The following is a 22,467-nucleotide window of genomic DNA, read 5'->3' on the forward strand; positions in this document are numbered from 1 at the left end:
ACCGCTCAGTAGGGACTTATACGGGTCACTCAGGCAACTCGCACCTCCAAGAAGGGTCCACTCACATTACTGTCTGCCTTGACACCAGCAACTCAGGCTTCTTACTGTTGAAAGTTTGAGGCCACCATGAGATGTTTGGGCTCCAAGACTTTCAACTGATGGCTTTAGCAGATTAAACTGCATGCTGAGGGCAGGAAGTCAAGACTCACAGGCCTCAGAAGATCAGGTTTGGTGAGACCCAGGTCCACTGTAGGGATGAAGCTCATGCTCACAGGACAGGGGTTCCAGGAGGATGAGGGGTGGGAGGGACAGCTGCCCTGGCTCTCCATCGGGAGGTGTGGAGCTGGCAGCCCAAGTGTTAACTGATCCCTAACTCCAGCGAGCCCCCACATTGCTGTGTGCTGTGAGGGGATACAAGGGACTCTACACCCAGAACTCCCTTTGAAGGCTCAAGGAGAGCTCACGGGGAAGACAGGACGCTGTAGGAGAGGCAACTGTGATGCCAATAGGAAGACACAGTCTTTCTAGCTTTTGATTTAAAGTGAATTAAAAAAGAAGAAGAAGACACAGTCATCCCCTCATATCTGTGGGGGATTAGTTCCAGGACCTCCTGCAGATACCAAAATCCACGGATGCACAAGTACTTTATATAAAACGGTGTGGTATTTGCATATAACCTACACACATCCTCCTGCTTACTTTAAATCATCTCTAGATTACTTACAACATCTAACACAATGTAAATGTTATGTAAATAGCTGTTATATGGTATTGTTTAGGGAATAATGACTAGAGAAAAAAGTCTGTACTTGTTCAGTACAGACACATTTTTTGCCTTAGCGTGTTCCATCCACGGTTGGTTGAACCAATGGATGTGGAAGCCACAGATACCAAGAGCCAACTATACTTCCCGGGCTGACCTGATTCTAATAATGAGCATCTACATGAGCTCACTTAATGCTCCTTTAAACTAGTCCTCCTCATCACCTTATGGTTAGAAAACAAAACAAAACCAGAGAGGGAAATGAACTTATACAAAATGTACAACCAAAAAACAGCCAAGCTGGGTTTGAACCCAAGTCTATCTCATTCTCAAGCCCATGCTCATTCTAAGAGTCTCCACTGCTTCCCTGGTAAAGGGTCGTGGGTTGAGTTTCAGATAAGTGCCACAAGCATTCAGCAACAGAAGGAATGACCTAGCGTGGTCCAAAGCAGTGTCTCAAATTTCAGCATGCAACAGAATGACCTGTAGGGCTTTTTAAAGCACAGGTTGCTGGGCCCCACCCCAGGGGTTGCTGATTTAGTGGGTCTAGGGTACAGCCCAAGAATCGTTGCATTCCTGCCAAGCTCTGGGTGCTGCTGTTGCTGCAAGTCAGGGACCTTGCTTTGAGAACCACTGCTCTGGAGAAATCAGGAAGGGAAGTGGGTGTTCCAGCCTCAGAGCCACATAGAGAGAAAGGTACACTGCCGAGTTGATCATCTGGCTCCGGGATCTGAGTCCCCTAAAAACCAGGCAGCAGGACTGCCAGCCAGTGATGCAACAGAAGCTTACTCCACTAGAACCCATCTGGCTGGGAAGATGCTCATTCTAGAAAAATCAAGGTCCCTGTACTTTCCACTCTGGGCTCCTCTGGTTCTCCTAGGCTGCTGAGCCTTGTTCTCTTCTACAGGAAGTCCTGCTGCCTCTGTGGTCAACCACTGTGACCCTCAGCGTTTTCTCCGTTTCTAAACAGAGGAAATTCTTTCACCAGACCTTTTGTGGCTGGGTTTCCCAACTCCCCCTTGAAGCTGGACCCTCTCCACCAAGCACACTTGAGTTGGTCAGGGTCCCTCTAAAATCTGTGTTCAGAAATGAGCACAGAATGACCAGGGAGAATTCAATCTAGAACCTGTATTTCTCTTAGTGGGATTTAAGACGGTGTTATTTTGAGCAACCCAATCACCTTGTTGGCTCTGAGAAAGGCTGTGCACAATTAAACCCCTCAGATCTTTTTCTCAGGACCTCAGCCAAATCAGGTCTGCCCCAACCCCCAACCCTCTCATGAACTTGAGTAATTAATTTCTGCAATCTAAATGGGACTTTCCATCTGCTGCTGTTAAATTTCATCTTGTTAGTTTAAACTCAGCATTCCAGTTTGTTGAGATCATTTTTGAATCTTTATTCTGTCTTTTATAGGAGCTGCCTATCATGGCCTTGTCATCAACAAATTTGATTAAGCTCGCTGACTCCAGTTTCATCCAAGTTGTGAATAAAAATGTGAAGCTTCATCTTTCAGAATCTCACCTGCCACAAACCATCTTCTCTTTTGGAATCCCTAATCATACAATCATACTTCTCCAAATCAGACTTCCTACAGTCTAAGGGAGGTCTCTGGGCATGTCATTTCTTTCCTTGGCTATTATCAACACTACCCTGATGTGGCCTCTTTCATCTGATCGTCTGTCACATTACCTAGTTCTTGGTCATGGTCAGAATCGAATCAGAAGGACAGTTTTGGTTGCCATTTCTTGACCTTCTCAGCAATGACAACACTAAAGAGGCAAGAATGCAAGAATAGATCTGATCCTCCACTTTAAGGAGTATTTGACTTCCAACAGAAGTCAGGCTACCTATCCCCCACCATTACTATAGCATAGTTCTCTGACAGCCTTATAATCTATACTGGGAAAGTAGCATTGAAATTCTTCCGACTGGCTGAAGAAGCTGCAATAGGGATATGTCATAACTTGGACCTGTTCAGCTTGCAAGGCATGCTGGGATCTTGGCAGCTGGTCAATGAAGAGGCAAGAAATGTTTTCTAGCATGAGTTACTTGTAGAAAGAGGGTGAGGACATAGGAAATAAAAAAGAAAAGGGGGCACTTATGAACAGCACCCCCATCTCCTGCCCTCTTCTGCTGGAGAAAGGCACAGCATATGTCCATGGGATGTTGTTGGAACATTTTGAACAACTTGTTGACAACAAGCCAAGAGTTACCCCAAGAGGATGGAGAATAGCATATGCAGGAGTTAAGTGTGTAGGCTCTGGGTTTAAATCCCAGCTCTACTACTTATTAGCTGTGTGACCTTGGACAAATTGTTTCATTTCTCAAGGTTTCAGTTTCCTTATGGGGAAAGTGGAGAGAAAAAGAATATGTGTACATAAGGCACATGGTGATTAAAAGAGATAATGCATGTACAAAGTTTAGCAGACTGTCTGGTACATAGTAACAGCTCAATAAATAACAGCTGTTAATAATATTATAGAACAATATCTTGCAGGCACTGAGCAGTATTTACTGATAGTTCAGGGGCTGGAGTTGTGAAAAGGAAAGAGCTGAGAAGGTGAAAGGAGAAACCAAGGATGCCAGAGGTCAAGGGCAGGAGAGACTCCAAGTTCATCTGAAGGGACGTGGCAGCATTGTGTGAGATTGACCTAGAGTTGGAGCCTAGGACCTAGGCCAGGTCAAGGGAGTCTGGTCCTAAGTCAGGTATGGCAAAGTAGTCATCCTGAAGCCTCCGAGGAGTTCAGTGGAAATAGTTTGGTATTTTAGCTTTGAATCCAAAAACCTTTTATTGCTTTAAGAAGTCAGTCAAAAATGGTCTAAATGGTCCATGTTAGAAGGAAGCATAAATATTCTACTTCTAGAAATCTGTTCTGAGGAAATAATCATCGATAGGCACAAAGATTTATGGATAAGGATGTTCACTGCAGCATTATTTATAAGAGTGAAAAATGGTTTACAATTTAAATGTCCAACCACAGGGGGGTTGTTAAATAAATTATGCCACATCCATGTGATGGAATACCAGGCAACCATTAAGAAGCCCATTCTAGGAGAACACTTAGGACATGGGGAAATTATTACAGTTATTTGTTAAATCATTTAACAAATTATTACAGTATGTTGTTAAATGAAAATGCTGGTTACAAAACAGCACAGATAGTACAATCACAATTTTCTTACATACATCTCTAGAAGGAAATATGCAAAAATGTTGAATGACCATGCATTACTTTTATAAATGCTTTTTAAGAAAAAATGACCAAAAAGAAGTAACCAGACAGGAGCTCCCACAATCAGCTTATAATAGAAAGTCATTAAATTCAGAACACAGGAACACAAACAGTAACTATGATCTGAATGCCAGGAGCTGTAGCTGGTACTGATTAGAAAGGACCTGGCTGTCTTAAAGGGCTGAGGGCTAAGAGGTTCTGCCTGCCATTGGCGTGAGGCCAGGCGGAGTCCAGGAAAGAAGATTTAGGTCAGTGGCTCTCAACCATGAGAAGCTAAAAAAAAAAAAAAAAAAAAAAAAACACCAATGCCCAGGCTCCACTCACAGGGATTCCAACTTAATTAAGATCTAGGATGGGGCTATCATATAATTTTTTAAAAGCTCTGCAGGTGATTCTTATGGGAACCAGTGAATTAGGGGCTGAGCTGGACCAAGCCTCTCTCACCTGTATACAAAGGTACGCTTGAGGCTGCTCACCCTGTTTCACGGTTAGCCTTCTTTCTAGACTGGGCCAAGCATGTGAAGAAAGACCCACTCTGGAAGCTAGAGAGATGTGAAAGGGAGCAGGTGCCCCCAGGCACCTGGTCTATGCAGGAAAATTACCCTCGGCCTTGGGGGACATTAACAGAAGGGCTTCTTAAACTTTGCCTGTTGGGAGCTTTTACCACAAGGACATCGCTCTATAGGTAGACTCTTGACCCAGGGTACCAGGTGACTGTAAACCGAAAGTACAGGCTCTACAAAAGGGACCAGGAAAGAAACCCAGGATCCTGGGAAATCTACAGGGACCTGACCCTGCATAAGCAGGAGCTAGTGGTATTTTCCTCTTGTGTCCTGCTTTTGGGCAGAAATACACACCGACGGACAGAGCAATGTGTAAACCTTAAGAGCAGCCTGCTTTGGGTGGGTGAGGCCTTTCAGAGGGCTCCCAGTTTCCCCCAGGCGCCTTGAGGGAAGAGGAGCAGAGGGAACTGGCTGCTAGAAACAAAAGTTTGTGTTAAGTGATAAGATCTCCCTCAGCTTCTCACTACAGATATAGAGTTACTCAAGGCACGGAAGAAAGAAGGGAAAGAAGAGGCCTGAGTTGAGTGCTTCAAACACTGGATCCATCTATCCCTGAATAATTAAGAGCCAACTGCAGTTCTTTTGTACTCCTTGTGGGTGGGGCTCCTGGGGGGCCTCCAGGACAATGAGGAGGCAGTAGGGAGGGAGCTTTGGCTCAGGTAGACCAGTGGGGCTGGCAAGTGGGAATGGACCTAAATTGCTACCCCACAAGCCATTTCCCTGCAGTTGCCTCTCTGGGCAGTCTGGTGGAGGAGCAGAGCTGCAGGTAATCTGATGATCAGACTGAATAATGCACAGCGTTGCAATACATTGTATCTATGTTTATGCCCGGATGTATATCTATGTTTATACATGCACATATGCCTCAATATACAGCCCATTTACCTTCCAAATGATGTTTGGCTCAGGCTGAAGAGAAAAGGTGAATGCACTCTCTGAAGATGCAGCAACTGGCAGGCAGATGGGTTACCAACAGGAGCCCTGGACGGCACCTGGAAACTAGCCTGAGACTAACACTCTCCACAAATAATCCACAAAACATCTGCAATATCCATTCCAAACCACTGACTTGAGGGCCAGAAAGGGCTTTAGGGTCCTTCTGAACACCTCACTTTTACAGCCAAGGAAGCTAATGGTTTGGCAGAAGCACTCAAGCAGGGATTCCCCCCTCATTTCTAACACAGCCTCCTCCCTCAGAAACTTAGACCTATCTCTTCTAATTTGATCCTCAGGGGGCCTGGCAGAACAGATGGTCACCAACTATCCTCCAAGTACCAACCTTTCCATCACAAAAGATGCCAGCCAGAGACATTCCTGGTTCAAATGCAGAGATATTCTGATACCATCGAGAAGGCTTCAAATACAAACAAGTTCCATGTGCAAGTCTGATTAAGTCATCCTTACTGAACTCAGATGGATAAGGGCAGTGTCATGGTGGGACTCAGCACATACAGCATTGCCTTTAAAGCTTTCATGTACGGGTGGAATCCTTGTCCTTCTATTTCAAGTTTGACAGTAGAGGAAGATAAGTAGACCAATTGAGCACAAGGTCAAACTCCCCCAAGCCCTGTCCCCATCCCAGGGGTCTCTCCTGCTTTCTCTGCTTTACCTAGCAGCAAATTGGACAGAAAACCATCTTCTTTTGTTGTGGTGGTTGTTGTTCTACTCTGAAGCCACCAAGTCTCATAATTTCTCAATAGCGAGCCCCCCACACGTCAGGATTAAAGAGTGCGTTCTGCAAGGTTTGGTTTTCCTCTCTCATGCTCATTAAAGCAAAACACTAAAACAGAAGGGAAGGGAAGTGACATAGCAGAGCCACAGAACATTCAGCACCCTCCCTTCCCTTTCCTTTCAGAACTCTGCTCCCAGCTGGAACTTCTCCCTGCCACTTTCTAGCATTCAAGCTGGTCATAAGAGAAATTTCTTCAGAAGGAAAGTTTTGGAGGAGATCCATCTGAGATTGAGAATGGCACACACAAAGATCATTCCTTTCCAGATTAACCATTAGAGAATCATCTCTTCAGCTAAGGCAGATGTCATCAAACCAAAAGTCTCAGAGAGGGAGGTTTGCAAAAGTACAGCACTATGCCTGTGAAACATCCAGGTGTTGCCCCTGCAAGCTATAAAAAAGAAGGGCTCAGTCTTGTCAATGCAGTGAAACTCCATTAGTCAAGACACTTGCTTTGGCCTCTTGCCATACACTTAAGACCAAGTTATTTAAGTGTTGTCATAAATTTAAGACCAACTTAGTGATGGCTAAACTCAAATGCAAAGATCAGAATGGAAAGAAAACTTATTCATCGGAAATAACCATTTTCAACACACGCACGCGCGCGCACACACACACACACACACACACACGCCATCAAGGAATGAAGGCAGGCTAGTGATTGAGGTGACTAAATGAGGCACAGGATAGTCCCCAGGACCCGCTGGGGTTCAGACCCGTAAGTATAAATAACACTCCCTCCCAATAGTTGTCATCCCCAGATCTCCTGGTGCCTGGCTTTGCCTCTGTCTATACCACAGTACAAGGCAGATGCTCAGCCCCACTTGAGAAGTGAGGAATCTGAGGCATGGAGAGGGACTTGGAAGTAGGGGAACAGCTAAGGTGGTGGAATCCTAGCCCTCTCAGCCCTCCCCCTAAACTCCAGGTCCTTTGGACAACTCCACATTAGCTGTCAGGTCACCCAGAAAAACCCCCAGGGAAACACACACACACACACACACACACCCCCCGAGTAAATTCCACCATAGAAGTCAAGGCAATGCTGATAATTGTGTTCAAGTTATGCTGATTCACCTCCATCAGGGGAGGTCAGAGACATGTCTTATTTACTGTTGTATCCATACCTCCTAGAACAGTGCCTGGCACATAGTAGGTACTTGGGAAATAACGAACATGTGTGTTTATTGCCACTGTTGGTCTCATTTACCCTGAACCCGGGCAATAACAGAGACAACGCTTGTTATGATCATGGGGAACATCTGGCTATTGACAGGGTCTGGGTGGTGGGGTACCAGAACTCAGCCCTGGGGCCTTTAAGGCAATATAACAAGGTCACATGCACTTCTCATCAGGGATCTTGTCTTTTTGCCCACTGTGTCCATTCTACCACTTCAGTCCTCAATGAAAGCAGTGAACTGGTTGCCATATTGGTATTGATCCGAGTTGCCATCTTACTGACTTTCCCTGTGGGATACAGGAGAGTGACCAAGACTAAGGACAGGGGTATCATGGACAATGTTCAAAATAATTGTATCCAATAGCATCCTCTTCCCAAATACATATACTCCATCCAGCAACCTTGTCAGTCTAATCTTCATTCAATGTCCGCCATCCCTCTACCCCTTGTTGGAGTTCCCTTTCCTTTTTTTAGACCCACACTCAGGACTCAGGGCTTTCTTTCCTTTTTTTTTTTAGGCAGAGTCTCTCTCTGTCATCCTGGCTAGAGTACAGTAGTGTGATCATAGCTCACTGCAACCTCAAACTCCTAGGCTCAAGCGATCCTCCTGGCTCAGCCTCCCAAGTAGCTGGGACTACAGGTATGCACCACCGTGCCCCACTAAATTTTTCTATTTTTAGTAGAGATGGGGTCTCTTGCACAAGTCGAACTCCTAACCTCAAGTGATCCTCCCACCTCAGTCTCCCAGAGTGCTAGGATTATAGGCGTGAGCCACTGTGCCCAGCCAGGGGTTTCTTGATGTTTCTTGGGATCTGCAAACATCCAATGTGAGAGTCCTATCTTTTCTCATCCAATATCTTTGCTACATTATAGGAAACAAAAAGTCATGGTTGGATTTTTTCTTTTTTATTAAGGATAAAATTGGCCAGACACGGTGGAACATGCCTGTAGTCCCAGGCACTCAGGAGACTGAGCCAGGAGGATCACTTGAGCCCAGGAGTTCAAGGTTGCACTAAGCTATGATGGTGCCACTGCACTCCAGTCTGGGTGACAGAGCAAGACCCTGTCTCAAAAAAAAAAAAAAAAAAAAAAAGAATAAAATTGGTCCCACCAGATTCTAGTGGGGAGAGGGACAGAAGACCTGAGATCCAGTCTTGGCTCTGAATTTGGAACGCTGTATTAATGGAGGTGAAGTGCTCAGATTTTTATAATACAAGATGGCTCCCTGACCTTAAGGAACTTATCATCTCACAGAAAAATCTTAATGGGTCCAGAGGGTACGGGCAAGGCAGGGGTCTGGCAGGTCGGAGGTAGGACCAGGCTGTGGGGTATTCCAAGCAATCCCCAAGGCATCAGAGAGAAACGATAACTTTACATCCAAAGTAGGTGAGATCACTTCTTAGAATCTTAATTTCTTAATCTATAGATAAAGGGGGTCAGATTACTCAAGGGCTAGAAATTGATTTTGTTTGGACCATTTCATTTGGCCAATTTAACTTTGAACACCCAATCGTCCACAGGCTGAGCCACTCTAATTATCTAATCAACACATTGTTACCTGCCTGCCCTTTGTAGGCATTTGAGTTTGATTCCCCTGACATGGACAATCTCCAACCTCTTCCAGCTTTGGGCCTCAATAAGAAGTGACTAATGGAGAGGTTTTCAAATAAGCCAAGAGGTTCTTCCTAAGACAAGATAGTTTCTGGGGCTCCTCCAATCCCAAAAAGGAGGTAGCAATCTACAAGAGGCTTCTCTTGTCTTCCTAGTTTAGCTCTAGGGAAAGTGGTAAGGGAGTCCTTTCCCCTCCATCCCTTCTGCTGTCCCACCTTCCCTATACAGACATCTGGTGAGGAAGTGGGTGCTGGCTCCCCTCTCTCAAGGCAGAGTAAACATCCCAGCTCTCTGTCCCACCTGAGTCACCAAGCTTTTTTTAACCAGTCCTTATCTAAACCCTTGGTTATCATTTGGCACCTTGTTGGCTTGTCCTGCCTGTGTATTTTCCCGTCCACGTTCTCCCTTCCCAAGCACATACACAAGTGTCTCAGGATCAAACTGGCGAATTTAGCAACCTCTCCAGGCATGGGCTCCTTCCTGTACCTCTTTGTATCTACCAGCACCTAGTATGGTGAATTGCACACTGTAGGTTCTTAAAGAGTGTTTGATGCCTACAATGATGATAATGGTGGCTACTATCAGCTCTGGAGAAGGAAGGCGCTAGCATTGACTGGAATGAGAAAAGAGATGCAAGATCTGCCAGTCCTTCCCAAACTGGTGGTGGTAGCTGTTGATGTGCAGAAAGGAGCTGTCTCCCCCGAAACACACACACACTCACACAGACATTCACATACACAAATCTTTCCCAACCTGGAACAGCCAGAGAGAGGCAGCTCTACCTTCTGAGTGGTCTGCCTGGCACCACTCCCAGGAAGGCCCAGAACAGTCTCACAGCCCTATGAGTGACCCAGCGGCAAGTTCTCCCTCCCTCTTTTTGATATGACATTCTCCTTCCTCCTCCATTGGAAACCTAGACTTGGGGCAGGGTACCCGCGGTTTCTTTCCACGATGCTTCTTAAATTGTCTCCCTTTTCATTAGTTGAGGTCCAGTTCTAAGGCTCAAGTTCCTCCCTTACCCCTTCCTCAAGGTCATCTATTCCAGCTCAGAAACGATGATTAGAGGCCACTTATGAATGTCAAGATGAAAAGGGGGGTGGGAGTGAGGAGAAAGAATGGAGAATAGGCTAAGAATAGGCTAAAAGGTGAGGAGGGGACGTGGGCGTGGGGAGGAGGAGGAGCAAACAGGCAGGAAGGGCGCTGGAGACAGGCACCGAGGCCAATGTGGGGTGGCGGGTGGGGGTGCCTGAGAAACGTGGAAGGAGGTCGGATCTGCTAGGGGCTGAAGGAAAAAAATGGGAGCTAGGACCAGAGAATGTAGGGTCACTGTGGGGTCTAGACACAGGCAAGCTTTCAACACCCCATTCCAATTCTGTTGGCCGGCAAGGAGCGCACCCGAGGGTAGGCATCCTGGAGTGGGTCGCAGGGGTGGGGGTAGAGTCCAGTTTCATCTCTCCCCATCCAAACTCGGGGCCCACTCCTGCCTGGCGCGTCAGGGCGGTCAGATTGACCCGAGGACTGGGCACGGGGCGGGGGGATGAGGAGGGGGCAAGTACGGCGCTGCAGGTGGTCCTCCTGTTTAAAGTTTGCGGTAGGCGAAGGAGTCGGTTCCGTGTGGCCGGTCCGCTCGAGCCTCGCCTTCTTCCTCCGCCGGTCCTACGAGCACTTCCCTCTGGCTTCGGCCCCGCGCGGGTCCCGGATCCCCTCTCCTGTCTCCATCCCTCCCTGTGCCCGAGCGCCCCCCGTTCCCTCCCTCCGCGCTGGATCTCCCGTACGACGTGAGCGGAAAGTGAATGGGCAGCCCAGACCACAAAGACAAATTACCATGAGAAAAATAAATCGGGAAATCGCCGTTCGCGTCCCGGGTTCCCGCCGCCGCACCCCTCTCCACCCGCCGAGGCGGGAGCGCAGGGCTCCAGGCCTGGCGGGCAGAGTTTGGGCTCCGCAGGACCCGGTGAGGGCAAGGGTGTCCTGGAGGGGGTCTGGGAAGAATCCGGGTGGGGGCCCCGCAGGCGGCGGCGGCGGAGCGGGAACGTCCCGGAGCGGGAGATTTCACACTCCAGGCGGACCACGCGTTCCCACGCGCCTTGCCGCCCGCACTCTCCCTCCACCCCGTTTACTTGCCGGCTCTCTGGGAGCCTCCATGTCCGCGCCAGTCTCGGCGTCTCTGCCCTGCTTTCTCCCAGGCTTTCAAACGTCCGTCCCCCTCCTCCAGGATCAGGCCCTGGGTCCCCATCCAGACTGCAGCCCAGACGCGCCGACCGCAGCCCGGGGAGGGCCCACTTCAACCAGAACCCGGAGCTGGCGGGCGGCGGGAAGGCGGCAGCGCCGAGGGCGCCCAAGCGGAGGTAGCCGCGGGCGGCGCGGAAGCCCGGGGACCCTCTGTGCTCCCGCCCGCAGCCACCCCACCTGGCTCCAACTTGCCACCGCCCCAGGGCCTCTACCCCTCTACCCACCCAACTTGCTGAAGTTTGCAACTTGCAGCCTCCGTCAGCGCGGGGAAAGCGCCCGGGGCTCCCGGGACTCACCTCCGGGCTGCGCAGGTGCCCGGTTCCCGGCTGCTCTCGGGGGCTCCCGGCTCCCGGTGGCACGGAGCGGCGGGGGCGAACCAGAAGGGCTGACAGCCCGTCTGGGAACCGGGCGGCCGCGCAGGAACGGGCCCCAGCCCTCGGCTCGGCGCTCCCGTGCAGTCTCCACCCGGGCCCGCGCCCGAAGCGCTCGGGCTCCCAGCAGCCGCTGGACGCGCGGCCGACTAGCCTGGCTCCGCGGAGCTGGGCTCTGGCACCAACCCCCGCGCTCCAACCAGCTCCCGACCCCGCGCGCTGGAGAGAGCAGGGAGGAGGGGACCGAGGGAGCAGGAGGAGGAGGGGAGAGGCGGTGGGGGAGGAGTTGGGAGCGAGGGGAGAGAAGGAGGGGAGCGGGAGCGAAAAGGAGGAGGGGGTTGGAGAGGACCTGCCGCGGCGGGCGCTTCACCCGCCAGCCCCGAGGCGCGCGGAAGAGCGCGAGGGGGCGCCCTGCTTCCCCACGTCGGCTCAGCCGGACTCCCGCCCCGGACCTGCCAAGTGTGTGTCACCCGGAGGGTGGACCGAAGCCCCCTTCCCCAGTCGGCATTCTAGCAGCGAGACTTCGATCCCTGAGCGCTTGCCACCGTTTACCACATCCCTCCTCACGGTCCTCGGTCTCCTCATTTCGAATCTGACTTCTTCCAGGGGCATCAGCGAGGCCTGCCCACCCCAACCCTGCGGGCCTGAGGAAACACCCAACACCCCCACCGGCTCCCAAATTCCCCACCCCTATTAGCTGGGAACAATCTTCCTGCCTGTGGCTTTGAAGGGGAAGGGGACCGCGATCTGTTATAAACTGCAGTAGCAGGGAGCGAGGCTAGGTTGCTGGGCTGGACTGGAAAGCCATAACTGGTCGGATTATGGTTCACCTTGCAAGCTGTACGACCTTGAGCGAGCCTCTCCAAGCCTCAGTTTCCTCAGCTGTAAACTGGGGTTGGTAATAACGCACCCTACAGAATTGTGCAGAACAAGTAGGGGATACAGTTAGTAAAATAACATAAGGAACATTGGGAGAGCGTCCAAGAGATGAGCGATCCAGGGAGGCAGCGGAGCTTTCTCGGCGGAGAGAAGGTTTAGCGCAATCACACCGAACGAGGCCGAATTGTTTACAACTTTAAGTGATCTAGTGTTTCTGATGGCTAGAAGGCGGGAGAGAAAGAAGTAGGGGGCAATCTTCGAATCCAAGCTGCCCGGGCTGCAAGAGGGATGGGAAGGGAGCCCTCTGCCGAACAAAAGAGGTATTTTAAAATAAAAAAGGTGACCCAAGAGAAAATGAGAGTGAGAAAGACAAAGGATCTGAAAAATTAAAACCAGGGAAGTGTCATTCTAAGAGAAAACCAAAGAGAACTGTGAAATAAAAATAGATGAGTTGGAGGAAGGAAAACATTAAAAGACTTGCTAGAGTATGCCAGAAACTGGAGATTTAAAACAAAGTCCAAGTGAAGCATTTTACATAACGAAATTCTGGGTAAAGGAAACCCCAGATAAAGCAGAAGAATGGAGAACCATCCCCTTCCTGCCACCCCCTACCTCTGAACCAAGGTAGGAAAGCAGTTTGGCTAGGATGACGGCTCTGAATCCAAGAAGGGAGTTTATAAGATGCTGTAAAAAAGAGAAACAGTGAGAAATCTCAGAGATAAAGACTTTCTAGGGCAACAGAAATACTGCAACTCATAATGTGTAGAAAGGAGGGAAACTCGCAAAGGTAAAACATTCTGGACACAAAGAGATGCAGAGAAGAAAATAGGAAGGAAACAGGCATGTCTGGGCATACCGGTGGTAGCCCATCCATTTAATATTGGGGTAGAAATCAAGTTGGAAGAGGCAATGCAGAGTATTGAGTCCAAATCTATCATTTTATAGACAAGGACAATGAGATCTGGAGAGGGGAAGCCATTCTCCCAGAGTCCCAGGCTGGGATGGGGGCAGGTCTCTGGAGCCCCACTCTGGAGCCCTTCCCCCACTCTGTCCCACCCCCATCCCCACTCCCATCCCCATTACCTAAAGAACCATGGGGAATGTTTTTGCCATCACAAAAATAGAAATACATGCAATATAGAGACACCTTATAATTAAAACAAAAACATGAAACCGTGCCATATACTGCAGGGACAGGGAATGAGCAAGCAAGAGAGCTTCCCATTTGTCTGGTTGGGAGAATAGACAAAATGCCTTCTGAGTGGTTCTGTCTGCCACAGCTCTCTCTTGAAAGGCAATCAAAATCTTCTCCATCCTTCATGCATTCTCTTACCCGCCCTCTCTTTTTCTACCACGTTTTGATCATTTTTTCTATCTTCTCTTCCCACCATCACTTCACGCCCCTTCCTGGCTCTCCCTCTCCACATCGCAGATGAGTGTGACAGGGGGCTTGGCACAGGAAAAGAAGAGAGGAGTCTCCCCAGCTCAGGGACACAAGGAAGGAAACCTTTCTTTTCAGGAGAAGCAGGAGCCAAAAAGAGGAGAAACCCAAAGAAACAAAGACCAAGGAGCAGGGCAGCTTGCAGCACTGGGCCAATTAATCCTAAGTGCATCCTAAAGTATTGTATTGATTAACAGTGATTACTCAAGAGCTCTCAATACAAGAGAGCTTCAGAAACCCAACCCTCAGGAAGGGACAGTTTCTTTACTAGCCTGGCTTACCACCTGCTATTTGGCAGACCCAGCCTGGTTAGAATCTCTGATTCATTTACTTGGAACAAAACCTGGGGCACCGATCCCATTACCACAGTGTCACCAACAGCTTCCGCCACCTTCCCTAGACCCTTGCAATAACCTGTAAGATAATTACTTCTATTAAGAGCAATTCTCCTCTTCCTACCAAAACACTGCTAATTAAGCAGAATATAAATACAGTAATTAATACAGAATTATCCCAAACAAACAACCTAACTATAGGGGGTGGGAAGGAGTTCTGAGAATTCACTCTTGAACTAGAAATTCCAAACTTATCCTGAACTAAGTTTCCAAGGGGTTAAAAAGTAGGTTCAAATTCTCATGTTCAAAGGTAGCAAAGCTGGGAGCACGATCCTGTCTCCTTCCCACCTGAGGGTGTTTTCTGGGAGATCAAGCTACCTCTGAAATAATGAGTACAACCTCTCCCAGGAGGCCATATATGAGTGTGTGTGTGTGTGTGTGTGTGTGTGTATACACATGCCTGTGCATAGCCTAGGCATAGGCACAAACCTTGCCTTGCAGCAAAAGACAAACAGCCAGTCATATGCTGGAGAGAATTGAAAATAAAAAGGCAGCACTTACAATGTCCAAATAGTTTCCGGTCCCAGAATTGCCTGGTCATTGTGCCTGCAGATGGCAGAGAAAAAAGAAAATTCCCACCCTAGAAGTCATTGTCGATTTGTGAACCAAAAGCATGCTCAGGTCAGAGGAACTGAGGTGTCACTGAATGACAGCTTTGCCATTGTCCTGAACTAATGTGAGAGAAGAGATCTTCCTTCCTTCCTTTCTTCCCAAACATTTAAGTGCCACTCATTATGCTAGGCAGAGAGGTCACAGGAAGAGCCTCACAGGCGAGCAGGAGAGACAGACATAATCATAGCAAATGCGGGGACCGCCACAGGCTGGGAGCTTTGCAGGCACATGGAGGGCCAGTGACCAGCTCTAGCAGGAAGGACAAGGAGGTCTTCATTGGAAAGGGTCCTTCTAGCCGGGAATGGAAGATGGGGCAGGAAATTGCCAGACAGAGAAGCGGGAGGAGGCAGAGTATTCCAGGCAGAGGAAATAGCACGTATAAAAGCACAAGGCGATATAATTAGATTTCTGTTTGAAGAATTACTTGGCCCCAGTTAACAGATTCAGAGAGAGCTGAAGCAGTAAATGTGAGCAGGTGCTCCGCGTGGCGGAAAGAACACCATACAAGAAGATGGGGCTTCTCTGTCCTAGGATGAGCCCAGCCACTGAAGAGCTGAGTGTCCTTGGACAAGCCTCTTCACCTCTCCAACCTCAGTTGCCTGCGGATAAAATGAAAGGGATCGATCAACTGGTTTGTAAGGTTGTCCTTGCATATGCGTTCTATGATTCTCATGTGAGCTGCAGATACTTCTTTAAATCTTGCTCTGCATTAGGCTCTTTACAGTATTTATGTACTTAGTCCTTTCCATGTGTGTAGCACTTTACAGTTTGCAGAAGTATTTTCCATACGTGAAGGTCCTTTGACCTTCACGGCCATGTATAGGAGATAGTGATACTCAGATGGTCTTGGCCAGTCACTGGCCGTAAACCTCTCTGTGCTGATGATGCTCAAGTTTGTCCTGCAGCTCTGATCTCTCTCTCACATTCCAGATGCACGTTACCAACAGCCTGCTGCCCTCCTCCACCTGAGCATCTAATCAGCATCTCAAACCTAATAGGTCCAAAGCTTAACTTCTGATTTTCTTTCCCAAACCAGCTCCTCCCTCAGACTTCTCCATCCCAATAAATAAAAACTCCATTCTTCCAATTCCTCAAGGTCAAAATCTTGAAGTCATTTTACGCCCCACATCCAAACTGTCAATCAAATATTTTCAGAATCTGACCGTTTCTCACCACCTCCTCCACCAGCACCCTAATTCACACCCCTCTCTTCTCTCACCGGGGTGTTTGCTCTGCCTGCATCCACCTTTGTGTCTGTAGTCTATTCTCCACAGAGAAGTCCTCCTAAGTCAGATCCTGTCACTCCTCTGCTCAAAAGCCTTCTATGGCTCCCCAGTTCTCTAGAGAAAAAGCCTTACCAGCCTGACATCATCTCCTAGCACTCTCCCTCCCTCACTTCTCCTCAGCTACACCAGCCTCTCTGCTGTTTCTCAAACACTCAAGGCTCTCACTTCAAGGCCTTTGCATTTGATGTTCTCTCTGCCTGGGAAGTTCTTCTGCCAAATGTCCACATGGATCGTGTCCTCACTTCCTTCAGTCTCTGCTCAAATATCAGTTCATCAGGGATACATTACCATCTTTTCAAAAATGATGAATACCTGTCATTATCACCACCCGACATTGTACATATTTATTACCCATCTCCCCTGATCAGAATGTAAATTCCACAAAAGCAGAGGCTTTGCCTGTTTTGTTCATTGCTGTAGGCCCAGCCCATAGGATAGTGCTTGGTAAAAAGAAGTGCACAATAATGTTTTGGTGAATGAATTATTAATATTACTACTATTATCTTCATTTTACCAATAGAAAAACTGAGTCTCAGTGATGCAACTGGTAATTTTCAGAGCTGAGACTTGAACTCAGCTTTTTCCTTATTAAACTGTTCTCTCTAATTGATTATTAGCTAATATTTACATAAGCACTTTAAAAACTCCCCCCCCCTTTTTTTTTTTTTTTGAGACAGGGTCTCACTCTGTTGCCCAGGCTACAGTGCAGTGGTGTCATGATAGCTCATAGCAACCTCAAACTCCTGGGCTCAAGTGATCCTCTTGCCTCAGCCTCTGGAGTAGCTGAGACTACAGATGTGTGCCACGACACCTGGATAATTTTTCTATTTTTTACAGAGATGGGGTCTCACTATGTTGCTCAGGCTGGTCTTGAACTCCTGACCTTAAGTAATTCTCCTGCCTTGGCCTCCCAAAGTGCTGGGATTACAGGTGTGAGCCACCATGCTGGGCCTTTAAAAAATTTTTAATAGAAATTGCATATTATTGTAAAACATGTACTAATTGTTTTCCAACAGTTAACCACACAGGTCCATCCACCCACACAGCAGCATTTCAAGCCACAAGAAAGTGAAAAGTTAGCTCTGAAAACCAGACCTCTAAAGTGGCCATCAATCCAACACGCACACATTCATCCTGCAATCACTTTTTTGTTGCTGTTGTGTTATAGTTCTAGTTTTACTTTGCACACTGCTAAGTCAAGGGTGTTGTGAGAGAGAAGGAAGGCTGAGTTTGTAGCTAGGGCTGAAATCAGGGGTAATCACATCTCTCTTCCCAGGCACTCACGGGTGCCCCTCCCCCTCCCTCTTTCCTGCTGACCCGGCAGAGATGGTCAGATCTGGGCAGAGGATAAGTCAGCAGGAGGAAATGAGGTGTGGGGGTGTGAAGATCAGAGGCATGGCTGGTTCAGGGATGACACCAGGCTTCCTGGCAGATGAGCAGGATAAAGGGTCAAGTCAAGTGCTCAGCTCTAGGCCAGGGGGTCACAGGCAACTCTCAGGATGTTTAGACCCAAGGAAGAACACAAGGTGTGGTCACCCTTATTGAAAACATTTGAAAACAAGAGATCCATGTCTGTGATTATCTCCCAGGACCAGGGTGAAGCCACAGAGGTCCAGAGCAAGATCAGGACAGGATGGGCGTTAGCCAAGGTCACCTAAAGGAGTGTCCCCAGAAGGGGATCTGCGTCCCATTAAGAGGAGGATCCCAGGTTATAACCAAGGAGGGGCATGGGCCTGGTGCTTAGAGGACCTGAGCAGGACCAGAACCTTGGACAGGAGACGAGGAGGAATCTGATGGAAAAACTCCTGCCTAAGTGGGATAGAAAACCACTGGAGTGATTGAGAGGTCCAGAAAGCCTCCTTTGCTCCACCAAAATATCTCTCCTCTGGTGTTCCATGGCCTAAAATCACAGTGAGGAAATAATAGATTGTCATAATGCCTTATCTAGACAAGGCAATCCATAAATTAATAGCACCTTTGCAGGGGTGAGGGATAAAAAGTCATTCCCTCCAAATTATCTAAGGAGCACACCACTGAACCAGGACCACACAAAGCACCTAGAACCCTAGCTCCTGGAGAGAAAGCATTCAATACATTATGATAATAATAATAATTATTATTATTCTAGTAATAATATTCTAGGTTTCCCAGGCTGGAGTGCAGTGGCACAATCACAGCTCACTGCAGCCTTGAACTCCTGGGCTCAAGTGATCCTCACACCTCAGCCTCCTAAGTAGCTGGGACCACAGGGATGTGCCACGACGTCCAGCCTCAATACATTATTGATTGAACACATGGAGGGACAAAGCAGGACACGATGCAGGACCATGAGAAGGCCAGACTGGAGAGGACTTGGATGCCACAGAAGGGGACTGGATTTTTGCTGCAGTCCAGGAAAGGGGAATCATATAAGGTTTGGGGCAGGAGGCTGGCATGGTGAGGTGGGTAGCAGTGGGCGGACTTGAGTGACGGAGACCAGTTAGGAGACTGTTATGAGAGCCCAAGTGTTACAGAGAAAATGCCCTGAAAAAGGGTAAAAATGTTTTCTGTCTCTTCAAAACCCCCTCAGACTTTTTGAGAACTAAAACCTACATCCCTGTGTCAGGCCAGTAGTCAGGTGGGGCAGGAGAGTGTCCTTTGTTCTTTGTGCCACAGGAGATGGCTCGAGGGAATTGCAGGACAGAGGTCAGAGATTGTTTTAGTCAAAAATGGGATTATGGGATTAATCAGAACCTTTAAAAGCTCTGCACTTCTGCTCAGAGGCAGGACATTGGTACTTTGAGATAGGAGTCTGCCAACCTTCTCATTTGCTGGCAAATTAATAAACTCCTCTTCCCTTCTCCTCAGACCACTTGTCCTCATTCTTCTGATGCAGCCTTGGGGACAAGTGCTAAACTTTAAGTAACACAAGCACCTGGCTAGGACCTTGATTAGGGCAGATATGACAAAAACCACAAAAACCTATTATCTGCCTTTGTTGTATGAGGTGAGACCCTAAGGGATTGGAACACAGAATAGGGAACTGAGATGGCTAAGAATAAAAAAGAATATGAGAAAGAATGTGGGTGATCAGGAAAGGAAGGGGGAGTGTGAGCCAAGTGAATAGTTGATACGGAGCAAGGCCTGCTGGAGAGAGCTTTGACCACACCCTGTCAATCTGGCTTAGAGCGGGCCCCACCCCACATCTGGGGAATGAAGGGGGGTGGAATGTGCCCTTAACACATCCCAGTGATGCTGCAGGTAGCTTGGATCTCAGATGTTAGCCAAGAAGCTAACATTTGAGTGGGAGGCAGCAGGCTTCTTCATTTCAATTAAATACGAGTTTTCACACCCCTGTTATTTGCTCAGTTCTGTACTGAGGTTAGAGAGGACACACACAGAGGATAAGCAGTGCTTAAGGGATGATCATCTTATTGGGAACGTGAGGTGCATTCGAGAAGTAAATAGCAGGTAAATGCCAGATTGGCTGCTCCAGGCAATAAACACAAGAAAAGTTCAGGGGAGAGGGAGTCACTGGGGCTTAGTGTCCAGGAAGGCTTCTTGAAGGAGGTGGGGACTGCTCTGGGCCACAAGGACAATGCAAGAGTGGGCAGGTGCAGGAGAGGGGAAGATGCATCGAGTGGCTCTTAGAGAAAGTAGAGGAGGAGTAGATAGAAGGGGAAACACCTATAATCTACTTAGACTTTTAAAGAGCTTTTGACAAAGTTCTCTAAGAAAGGCTCTTTTGAAAGGTTAAGTCTCCAGAGGCTTGGGGGGTGGGGGAGGGAATGATGTCTCTTTTATCAAGATCAGAGAATGGCCTAGAGACAGAAAACAAAAGGTGGGAGCAAATTGAGGCTTCTCTCCATGGTGCGCTGTTAAAACTTTCTCCTCAACAATCTATGGGATAAATGGATGAAAAAAACATGGTCTAGACATACAATGGAATCTTATTAAGCCTTAAAAAGGAATGAAAATCTAACACATGCTACAGTGAACTTTGAAGATGTTATGCTAAGTGAAAGAAGCCAGACACGAAAGGACAAACACTGTATGATGCCACTTATGTGGTGTATTTAGAGTAGTCAACTCACAGAAACAGAAGGGGAGATGGTGACTGCCAGTGGCTTGGGAAGGGGACAATGGGGGGCTAAGGTTTTAAGGGTACAGAGGTTCAGTTTGGAATGACGGAAAGGTTGTGAGATGGACGGTGGTGACGATGGCACAGCAACGTGAATGTCCTTAATGCCCCCGAAGTGTGCACTTAAAAAGCACTGAGATGGTAAATTTTATGTTAGTGTATTTCACCACAATTGAAAAAGCAAAAAAATATGTAGAATGGTCCAGTTTATATATTACAAAGTAAAAAATTTTTGTAAATGGCTAACACGGCAAATTTTATGTTATTTCTATTTTACCACAGCAATAGCAAAAAAAGAATCTATGCCAAGACTGGTCTGACTTATTCTTGTAAATGTTCTGGAGGGGAAGGTCACATGACAAACCTTTCCCTTGCAGATGGCTCTAGATGGATCCTTCCAGTTACAGAGGAAAGAAACTGACAGGCTTTGACAAAAGGAGGCACCACAGCATGGTCCTCAACCCCGGGTGGACATTGGAATCTTCTGGGAGAGCTTTTAGAGATGCCCCCCAGATAGTCTGATTTAACTTCCCTGGGGTGGAGCCCAAGGAATCGGTGTTTTTTCAAAGCCTACACGTGACTCTAATCTACAGCCAGGGTAGACCTTTGAGAGCATCAAGGCTGAAAATCCCGGGCTCCCTGGGTTTGAGTCTGGGCACTGCCATTTGCCAGCTGTGTGATGATCAGGTCACTGGATCTCTGCTTCCCAATAGTCTTGTTTGCAAAGTTAGGTGATAATAGTGCCCACCTCATAGGGTTGCAGAGAGGATTAAAAGAGATACTGCAAGTTAGCACAGTGCCTGAGGCATATTAAGAGCTCACTAAATGTTAATTATTATTGTTATCAACTGAGTTTGTATAAATTGGCAGAAGAGCAGGAGATAAATTTAACATGGCATGTGCAAATATGCTGAAAAAGAAACAAATCCAAACTCTGTGACTAACATCTCTGTCAAAAGGCAGGAAAGGGCCTTCGGAAGCATTTTCCCTTCCAATTACGAGTTTGAAGTACTGCTTTGCTCCGAAAGCCAAGAAAACACACCAGGCACCAGCAAGGGCAGGAGGTGGCTGAAAATAACCGAGCCGGTGGCCCCCCGCATTTCTTTAAACCCGATACATCCGCCCCTCATTGATTTGTGGTGAGTTCTAGTCACTGAACCTCTGATGTCCTGACGCTGGAGAAGGAATGGAGAATGAACGATTGAAGGCTGCCAGGGAAAGACAGGCCATAAAAGGTGAGAACTCTCCAGACTGGAAAGGACACGATGGAAATCAGTAAACTCATCAATAACTGGGAGAAAGTGAACAAGGACTTATTCAATCCAAATACTTGCTGGAGGGGAAGATGAGCGAGGAACAGTTAGAACAAATAAAAGGAATGGCTAATAAATTCGTGGAACACATCATTCCAAGATGTAGTACATGAGGGAAACATAAATGAATTCACAAAGGGTCTGGAAAAACTAATATCAGAGATGTACATGGCTGCCCAGGGGCGCTGACATGTGCCCGCCTTGAAGGCTGGCATGAGGGAAGGCAGTGGGCACGTCCCTTCCAACAATGGCGAGACCACTGTCTGACCAGGATGTGCATTCTGATTTTCTTAGTGTCCCTAGAGAGGGATCTGCCAAAGGGTCAGGAATGCGTATGAGTGTGCGATATTCAGGGACAGTGAACGGCTAGAAAGGGCTGTGTTAGGACGTGAGGGGGAGTTGTCTGGACAGGTAGGACTGGATTAGACTGTCAACAGTACCCAGCACTGGTGGGGAGGGACTGAATTAGTCCAAGAATCACAGAATATGGTAGCTCCTCTAGTCCAAGCCCTTCCTTTAAAAGATGAAAAAAATGGAGCTAAAGGGGATAAATCCACTTGTCCAAGGGCTTACAATGTGTTAACAGCAGAGTAGAGATGAGAATCTGGAAGCTTTTCCACTGCATTGGTAGATCCGGTCTGGGAAGGATTTTGGAGAAAGACCATTACTACTAAATCAGTGACCTTGAGTGAGTGTCTTGTTTCCTCTGGGCTTGATGTAAAATAATTTTACCCTCCCCAGG

General features: G+C 47.8%; 1 protein-coding gene across 1 annotated transcript in view; it reads right to left on the reverse strand.

Annotated features, from left to right (window-relative positions):
- SEMA5B (semaphorin 5B) overlaps window positions 1–11,658 on the reverse strand; it is a 112,266-nt gene extending 100,608 nt beyond the window's left edge. Inside the window, exon 1 of the mRNA XM_069472707.1 lies at window positions 11,605–11,658. The gene's annotated coding sequence lies outside the window, so the exon portion shown is untranslated. The remainder of the gene's footprint in view (window positions 1–11,604) is intronic.
- Window positions 11,659–22,467: the final 10,809 nt, after the last annotated feature.

This window comes from Eulemur rufifrons, chromosome 7 (assembly GCF_041146395.1).
Source record: "Eulemur rufifrons isolate Redbay chromosome 7, OSU_ERuf_1, whole genome shotgun sequence".
Classification (NCBI taxonomy): domain Eukaryota; kingdom Metazoa; phylum Chordata; class Mammalia; order Primates; family Lemuridae; genus Eulemur; species Eulemur rufifrons.